The following is a 10,188-nucleotide window of genomic DNA, read 5'->3' as shown; positions in this document are numbered from 1 at the left end:
TGATATCCTTAGCTCATGCATTACCTTGTTAGGAAACTCTTTTGTATATAAAATAGATAAGCATGTATTTTCCAGCTTTGAGTACTTTATGCATTACCTATTGATTATTTGATTATATTTAAAAATTAAACTAAAATTTTCATTTTATGTCATTGAAAGTAACATATTATGGATGTTAACTTTCTTAATTTTTTTCCCCTTCAAGTGACCTTAGACATTTTCCAATTATAATTTTTAGTTTGTACTTATAAGGGTTGCATTTACAGTGGATATTTTTAAAAATGTTTTCCTCTGATATGGTATTTTATACATGTTTAATTTAAAAATTAAAACAGATATTCAATCTGCTTCAGGTCCTCCCATAAATTTGAAATGCATTAAAAATCATAATTAATCCACTTCATTATTCATTGTTCAGCCTTTTCTTGTTATTCCTAATTTTTCTGCTGTAATAAATTAAAAGTTTTTCCGGAAATTATTTTAAAGCAAGATATTCATCTTATTTCATAAAAAAAAATTTCAATTTTTAAAAAAAAGATTTTTCTCTTATAACTTACATTTTTAAAATAGCTGTGTTTTATTTTAGAGTAATGTTCAAAAATGATGTTGTTTATTTCATTGTACAATATTTTTTACTACAATATTACTAATGACTTACTTCTTACTGTTAAGTCAAAATATAACATTTTATAAAAACAAGTTGCAATAAATTTTATAATCTTTTAATTTAACTGTTCTCAAACTGTACATAGTTAATATGCATAAAATTTTATTAACTTCATTATTTTTCATTTTCTAGTCAATATTTATCGAAATAAAAAATTTGCCTGCCTACATCTTTTATTTTTCTGTTTTTAATGTTTCTCGAAACATTTATAAATGTTTTTTACTCTTATTGTGTATTTTTTTTATCCTCCCATGTTACAAGTTACAATGTTAAAATTAAAATAAATGAACATGAGACTTATTATCTGGCAGCATTTTAGTAAAGATAATTATCTCTATATGTTATTTTTTATTAGTTTTTGAAGTATTATTTTATGTACTTAATATTTAAAATGATTTTATTTAAAAAATTTTTAATTTTGGAAAATTACCTAACTTGTCCGCAATTTTATTTTAGTTGCATATAACAGTCACTTCATTGTTCGTTTTATTTGGAAATAAAACTTTGAAAAATTTTATTCATACTTAAATTAAAATAAAATTATAATAATTATATAAACATAAATAATTATTTATTTTAAATGAAATATCATTTATTTATAAGAAAGACACAGCATTTAGGCTGAAATTTGAAAATGTATAGGCTTTGTTTCTGCAAAGATTACATAAATCTATGATTATTCAACTTGATCTATCAGTCTATATTTAATTAGGTTTTTAAAGTAATGTTTAGTAAGTAAAGTTTAAGTCTTAAATCCAATCTGTGTTAAATATTTTAGAATACAGTAGATGCCTGATTATCCTAACTTCGATTTACCAGATAGTTTAATTATCCAGATTGTTTAAGAGCAATGTATTTTTCCAAACTACTCCACTTGAATTTTCCCCCCATAAAATGCTTCTTCAAATACAAAATGCCTGAAAGATGTAAAAAAATGGCTTTTGTCCCTTGGTGACTTTGAAAATAAGTTCTTTCATACCGCCCTGTTACAATGTGAATGGCAAGTAATTTTGAATTTATAAGGGAAAAAATAAAACTTTTAAAAGCACCATTGTAATATGCTATGATAGGCTTTGTATATGTTTGCCAGACCTAAACCTGGAAAAAAGTGCTAAGGGAAATTACTTAATAACATTCTCTTAGCTGTTATATTAAAATTTTCCAATTATACTGATTTTCTGTTTTACGGATCAATCTTGTTCTGTATAATTGCCGCTCTACTGTAATTTGAATGAGTTGGTGTAAGAACTACTTTTAAACAGGCTAAAATAATAAATAGGGTAGTACTTTTTTTTCCTCAACTGGAAAAGGGGGAGGGATTTTTGTACTTTTTCCTACTCTTTGAAAGAGAAATATTCAGATTAAAATAAATAAGTCATATACTGGGGGGATTTGAAATTTTTTTTAATTGAAAACTGTACAAAAAAAGCTCAAATAAGGAAAGCAAATGTTAATTATTATAAATGAGGTCTCCTGAACTAGTATTCAAAACAAATGAGGATCAGGGTAAAATTAAGTCATTTTTTAAAATTTTCCTCAGGGGGTTTACCTTTTTTAGGTAAACACGGGATTCACGACCCCGAGGTACCCCAGTGATCTTTATTCTTCGAAACTAACGAATCTTTGCTCTGGTTCGAATTTATAATATGTTTAAACTCATTTCTTAAAGTTCACACACAACTCTTGAACTATAGCTTCACTTTATTTTTTGCATTATCACAAGAATGCTAACTCACACATCTCGAGATCCGAGAGATAGATAACAACTTCACAACAACAAGGAAAAAAGCACACACTCAAAAACAAAACAATTGGCGAGAGACGCGTGTGGCGTGGGGCCTCACAATTGGCGAGATATTCACAACATCGCCACACGCATACATTCTTCCCGCCATGAAATCCCTCACAAAAGGGTTTCATGAAAAATTAACACTAAGAAAACATTTGTTTAAAGATCATGAACTAACAGGAAAAATAATCACTTAAACAATAATCTCGGCACTTACAAAAATTTACATTGTTTGCCTAAATATTGACGTGTATAAATTTACAAGTTAATCTCTTAATTAGGTTTAGGCAGAATGCACACTCTAGAAATAGCTCTTTTATAAATGCCAGAATGGGTTTTCACCCTTACTACCCTAACCAGATTATCGTCACCTTTATACAATTCAATAATACGGCCTAATGGCCATTTATAAGTGGGCATGTTGTCTTCAATCAGAGCAACAAGGTCCCCGACCTTAACATTATCTTCTTAGAAATACCATTTGTTTCTTTGTTGTAGCCCAAAGTAACTACTGCTCCACTTTTTCCACAACAATTGAACTACCAATGTAACTCTTTGCCATTTTTTCAGGCAATTTTTATTTAGATCAATTAAACTTGGTTCAACAATAGTACTCATAGACCCGCGGATAATAAAGTGTGCTGGAGTTAAGACATTGAAGTCATCTGCATCATTGGACGAGGGACAAAGAGGTCTAGAGTTTAAAACATCCTCAATTTGTACACTGACAGTTAAAAATTCTTCATATGTTAAATTTAAACCACCTACAACACTTTTGAAATGATATTTGAAAGACTTGACTGCCGCTTCCCACAAACCCCCAAAAGAGGGTGCTCGCGGAGGGATGAATTTTCATTCAATTCCCTCGGAAGACAAATAACCAGAAAATTGGCTATCTTGTCTAAACAACACGTTCATTAACCTTTTAATCTCGGTATCTGCACCGACAAAATTTTTTGCATTGTCCGAGTAAATTTTCGTGGACTTGCCTCCTATGGCAAAAAATCGTTTTAAAGTAGCTATAAGAGCTGCGGATGTCAAGTCTGTTACGATTTCAATATGAACACATTTGGTTGAAAAGCACACAAAAATACAAACAGATTTTTTGCAGAGTGCCTTTTCTTTGATTTGGGTACTTAATCATAAATGGGCCGCAAAAATCTACCCCAGAGCAATTAAAAGGGTAGTCCTGCACGACTCTATCTCATGGCAGGTTGCCCATCAATTGGGAGTTTACAATTAAACCAATTGACTAAAAAACAAACAAAGCACTCATGTACTATTTTTATGCATACGGAACGATCACTTAATGGCCAAATTTCTTTTCTAATCTCATGTAACAATGCTTGTGGACTGGCATGCAAGTACTTTTTACGAAAATACTCAATAATTAATTTTGTCACCTTATGATTAGAAGGCAGCAGGATAGGAAATTTTGAATTGAAATCTAAATCACTATTTGAAAGCCTACTTCTAACTCGTAAAACACCGTTTTCATTTAAGAAAGGATGGAGAGTTTTTATCTTGCTGTCCATTGATACCATACCTGTCCCTTGAAGGTCCTTGATTTCTTTCTGAAAGTCAACACCTTGAATAAATTTTATGAGGTATATTTCAGATCTTTGAGTCAAGTGGGCCTCTCTTTTTCTGGGATGTTCGACAATTTCGAATCTACAAACAAAACTTAATACACGTATTAACTTAAGATATTTGCTACAAAACTTTAGTAAATTATCAATAAAAGAGTTAACTGTTATGTTACAGCAATCCGAAACTTTAGAGTCAATTTTATGTTCACTATTAAAGTTATCTCGTTGAATTGGAGGAGCAATCAACTTTGAAGGGTACTCTTCATCCTTCAAGAACGGTGGACCTTCGAACCACAAGGAGTTATGCGAGAGTTTGTCTAGGTCAAGCCCTCTGGACAGCAAGACTGCTGGATTCTGGTCCGTGGGAATATGTCTCTACTGCTGCGGTGACGTCAAGTCCTGGATTGTTGCGACCCTGTTGGCCACAAACGTCTTTAGTTGTGACGATTCTTTCATAATCCACGAAAGAACAATCATCGAATCGGACCAAAAAAACACGTTACAGTTATGCAAGTTCAGAGTTCTCTGAACTCTTTTCATTAGTTTTGCCAAAAATAAAGCAGCGGACAGTTCTAACCTGGGAATTGTGACGGCCTTTACCGGAGCACTCCTGGACTTGCTCGAGACCAGCCGAATCAATGTGGAGGCGGAATTCTTAGTTTTGACATAAATGACTGCTCCATAGCATTTAGCACTCGCGTCTGCAAAGGCATGCAGTTGAATGCAGACAGCCTCTGGAAGGAAGATGCGTCTCATAATCTCCACGGTTTAAGTCCTTAAAGACGTAAGGAATCTGTTCCAATCTCGGGCTTCCTTCTCAGGTGACAAGTCTCCCCAATCAATTTTCTGAAACCACAAACTCTGCATAAAATTTTTTGCCTTAGCTATCACGGGACCGACTAATCTGAGGGAATCTACGATTCTCGCGATCGTAGACAACACTTGACGTTTTGTGTAAGCACTATCTTGAGGGTCAGTTTTGAACACCTAACGTCTTGATTTCTTCTCTGTCAGAGAAGGAATAGTCCTTATCGGAGCCCGTTTGCAACGATTGACAGTTGCTACAAAATTTGTGTAGCTCAACATTTTGAATGCAAATGGACTTTGCATTTGATGCAAATAAATCGTGCGGTTTTTGCACGCTTTACATCGTCTGCGGGGATTTTTTTTTTCTTTCATGCTCACTTATTGTACGTCCGATTCTATCAGTAGGTACTTCTTTTGGTAGAGTTGCAAATGATGGGCGATCTTTGTTAGGATGGGTAACTTGTAATATACTTTCACCAGATGGATTGTTCTTGGATTCAGTTTTTAATTGGGCAATAGCTATATAAGATCTGAAGTCTTTTTTTTCCCCTCCAAGCCCTGAGCATGTACCTAGGTTATACAAAACCCTTAACCATAAAGCCCAGGACTTGGCCACTTGTCCAGCTCACCCCAGCCGAGGAACGGGCCCAGTCAGCGGTATATATTTTGATATGTACTGGACAATATTTGCAGTATATAAATAGTTACAAAGATATAGAATTAGTTACATAATAATTTCATTGAGACTTCTAGGTTGTATAATAAACACATCAGAGGAAGAAAATAACATAATGATGTTCATAATTTTACAAAGAAATCTTTAAGAATAGTTGATTACAAGGAAAAATAGACTACTTAACATGATAATTAAAAAAACTATTTTTTTTTTTTTTTGAACTGAAAGTGTGGAAATTAAGAAGTAAAAAGACGAAGAGAAAAAAAAATTATACAGTATAAATTTGTAAAATAAGAAGCTATTAAAATGTTAATAAATAGTCATTATCTGCTAAAAAGTTCATTACTGTTATTAATCTTGTGGTTAAAGTATTGTTTATAATGAAATTTTTCTGCCAGATTTATAAGTAATATTTTTGAGCTAGTTAAAATTCTATGTAGCTTACTGAAATTTAATATAACGCTATCAATGATGTTTGTAAATAATGACCACCACTATTTCTTACCTTGAATCTTGATGCGGCATTTGGCTATGGCATTGTCTTGTAAGTCTACCTCTCCCATATGCTTATTGTAATCCGAAATAACGTCGAGTTGTGAAATTATAACTTCTTTTCTTTCTTTGAGACTGTATCATTTGATATTTACATGGGGCAAAATGGTACCGTTATTAGTAACAATTGTTACCACAGCATTGTCGTTCCATTTTATTGCGCCCAATGTTTTCCCCCCTCATATTTTTGGAACCATTCAATATACAACCAGCTATGCGATTCTCGCGTGTTGTGCAAGATGCAAAGAAACCCTTTTCTTTCAAAATTTCTAATAAACTTTAGGAAGAGAGAAAGTTATGGAAATAAATTTTGTTCATCTCAAAATTTGAAACAACGCTAAGTAACTTCAGGACAACACTTGTTCCTGCTGGCATATTTTATTGATCACTGTTAGCCTAAGCACAATAAAATTCCGATAACAATAAAACTCGGGATATACAATAAAACTGAAACCTTTCATAAAAAGTAGTTTTTCAAATTTTGCCTATTTGACATGTGTAGTTTTGTACTCTCAAGATAATTGGATACCCAAAATAAAGATGACTACGGAGAAACGAACACAACGTTTATTCAATATGGACAGCACAAACGAGAATAAAAATATAACAAATATGAGAAAGAAAATAGTTGGCACAGCGCCATCTATTGATATAACTTCAAACATGCATTTTAGACATTATTTAACACTCCCCACCATGCATCCATTTCTTGGATACATTAAATATTTATTGCACTTTTAGATTATGTAGTCTTTTAATGGGTCTTTAACATTGTTTTCCAATTGAATCTCACATGATCTAATTTTTCCATCTCTACCTGTAAACAACTTTTTAATCCTTCGTAACTTCCAATTATGGCGCTTAACATTATGTTCTCTCACGAGAACAACAACTTTATAAGTATTCAAATTTTTTGATTGCTTAGAAAACATATCAGATCTTAACTCTAATAAATATTCCTTAAAAAATCTTTTCCAAAAATGATTCAACCATAGTAATCTATATTTCCACTTTTTGGTTAATTCCACCTTATTTGACATTAAATTAAGATTATTTGGAGAAGGTAAAGTAGTTAAACGTGACCCAACAATAAAATGAGAAGGAGTTAAGGTGTCAGGCTCATTTAAATCATTGTAAACCTAAGCTAATGGCCTAGAGTTAATAACCTATTCTATTTCAGTTAATACAGTTATTAGTTCTTCATAACAAAGAGAAGTTTTATCCAAAGCCTTTTTTAAGCAATTTTTAACAGATCGAACAAGCCTTTCCCAAAAGCCTCCCCACCATGGTGCACCTACTACAAAGAATTTCCATTCTAATTGATGTTTCTCTAAAAAGTTACACTCTTCATAAATTTTCACATTTTATACAAATATTTAAGTTCTTTATCGGCAGATTTAAAAGTTTTGGCATTATCAGAGTATATAACTTTACTAATACCCCTACGGGCAAAAAATCGTCTTAATGATAGCAAAAAATATTCAGTGCTTAAATTAGATATTAATTCTAAGTGAATATTACGAGTAACAGCACATGTAAATACACTTTAGAGTTATCCTTTAAATACAATGGCCCTGCATAATCAATACCAGTAATCTCAAATGGTTGAGATTTCTCTACTCTATCAATAGGTAAAGATGAAATAACTTCTTAGCTCTAAATTTTTTTCAAATTCTTTAATTATACAAAATAGATTTAACAAATTGTCTCCCTTTTAAAATCCAGAACTTACTTCTTGCCTGAATTAAAGTTTCATTAACACCATTATGTAATACTTTTTCATGACAAAAACAATTAATTTTGCAAAATAATCATTAGAAAGAACAATTGGACATTTTTCTTACACATCTAAAGATGAATTAATTAATCTAGTTTGCACTCTTAGAATACCTTTATCATCTAGCGTAAGATTAACATTAGCTAATTTACAATTTTTATCTACCCATTTATTTAGTTTAAGATTTTGGATTTCTGAATAAAAACTCTGTGCTTGGGACATTTTAATCCAGTATTCCCAAGATTTTTCAGTTTCCAGTACAGAAATCGGACCTGTGCACTAGGGCTGGACGATATAGAAATTTCTTAAATCGATATAATCAACCCTGTTATATCACGATATTAGATTATATCGATTTAACAATCTAAACAACAAAACTAAGAAATAAATCCACAGTACCCCATCCTCTATTCAAATGTATTGTTGTTTTTTTCTTATCTCAGTTACAGTCCTGGTCCACAGAAATTTTGACGAAGTTGTTCTGATAATGAATAATTTTTTGCAGATAACAAAATAAGCTAAGTTAGTTAAATGATATACAGTGGCCTCTCATTAAGATAGAGAATCAACGATCAACAATATTTGTCTATTAAAACAGTTCTTAAAATTTAAGATTTGACTAAGGAATTTGTTTTTGCACAATGTAACAAGATGTCTGTATTAATGAAGGCCATCTTAATAAGAGAATACTGTAAAGTGTATATTCGAAATGTGCAGAAATTCAATGCTACAATTTGCTAATTTTATTCTGTAACTTTTTACGAAAGGCATACCCTCCAACTTATGAGGATTTTGAAAATAATTCTTTCTAGTGGTAGAACTATAAAACTTTTATCAGAACTTAAGAATCTAGCCATATGGCCTGCACTTTTATAAGTAATAGTGAACAAGTTACGCTAAAATTAATTTTTTTTAAATATTAAGACATTAATTTTGCTACCATCTGAAAAGAAGATTTCTGAAACTACGGAAATTCCGTAGCAATTGGAGGGTATGCCAAAGGTAATGGAGAATATTGTTTACCTTTTTCTTTTGCAGATATAAAATAAGAAATAACATAATATATGAATGAATTTTTAAAAGAAGTAATATTTTTAAATGTTTCACAATAAAATAAAACTTTAACATTGAAAACCTTTCAATTTTATTATTGTAAAAGCGCAATTAATTAAAATTTCTATTTTGTGTCAAAAACACTTGCATCTCTGCATTTTTCGGTAACAAAGATGTCCTATTCTTTGTTATAACAAGGCCTCCACTGCTGTATAACCTTTCTGATGGCACACTTATTCCTTGAACTGCCAAATATTTTTTGGCTATGATTTTCAATGCTGGAAAATATGCTTCGTGCAACTTCCACCATGCCAAGGTATCTTCATTTAGTCCTATTTTAATCATCGCTAAATAGCTTTGAAGTTCACTATCAGCTTTTTTTAGATGGTATGTGAAGCTGAAGATCACTAACTTCATTGTCTTCACATAACAATTTCACCAATCCTGTTTTTTCCATGTTTCGGCCTCTACTACTGTTACCAGCAGACACATTATTTTTCTCGAACATATCCTCCAATTTTTGAAGAATTAATCGTTTAGCCTTTTCTTTGTCATCGACAAAAGCTAAGCGAAATCGAGGATCGCAAACTGTAGACAGTCTTAGCAAATCCATTAACTGCTCATTTTCAATATAGCGTTCCTCTAAAGCATACAAAATGTCAGCTTTAATTTTCCTCACAAATGTTTTCTCATTTTGACCTTGCAGATTCTTTTTAATTTTCAACAGCAAAGGCAAAACCGATGAAGCTGTCATGTAGTGCTGCCCTGAAAGAGTTTTCACGATATCCTCCATTAAGCTTGTGGCATTGACAAAATCTTCCAGAGCAGTGACTTCATTTCCCTCCAGCATTAGGTGTTTTTTTGCTGGATAGTCTGTTAATAACTTGCACAATGGCAACTGGTTTTCTGAAAACCTTATGCACAATTTTTAGGTGCTCCACCAACGTGTGGGACATGCACTTGGCAGCTTTCTCACTTTTATCTGCAACAGTTCTTGAGCATTTTTAAAGTCTCTCGACATCTTCCAACTATGGGCAATAGTGTTTTGCAGCTTCTTCACCATAACTACTGCTTTTTGCAGTTGTGAGTTTTGCAAAGATCTATTCACACCTATATTTATGGTGTGTCCGAAGCAGGGCATATGTTGTATGTTTAATGCAGAAATCGCTTTCAAAATATTTGAGCCATTGTCTGTCGTACAACAGTTGAATACGTCCGTACAGCACCGCACCAAACAAGAAACACAACTACACTGTTTCGGATTGAAATAAAAGAGCG

The sequence above is a fragment of the Parasteatoda tepidariorum genome, chromosome 10 (genome assembly GCF_043381705.1).
Source record: "Parasteatoda tepidariorum isolate YZ-2023 chromosome 10, CAS_Ptep_4.0, whole genome shotgun sequence".
Lineage (NCBI taxonomy): Eukaryota > Metazoa > Arthropoda > Arachnida > Araneae > Theridiidae > Parasteatoda > Parasteatoda tepidariorum.
Note: the sequence above shows the minus strand (reverse complement) of the source record.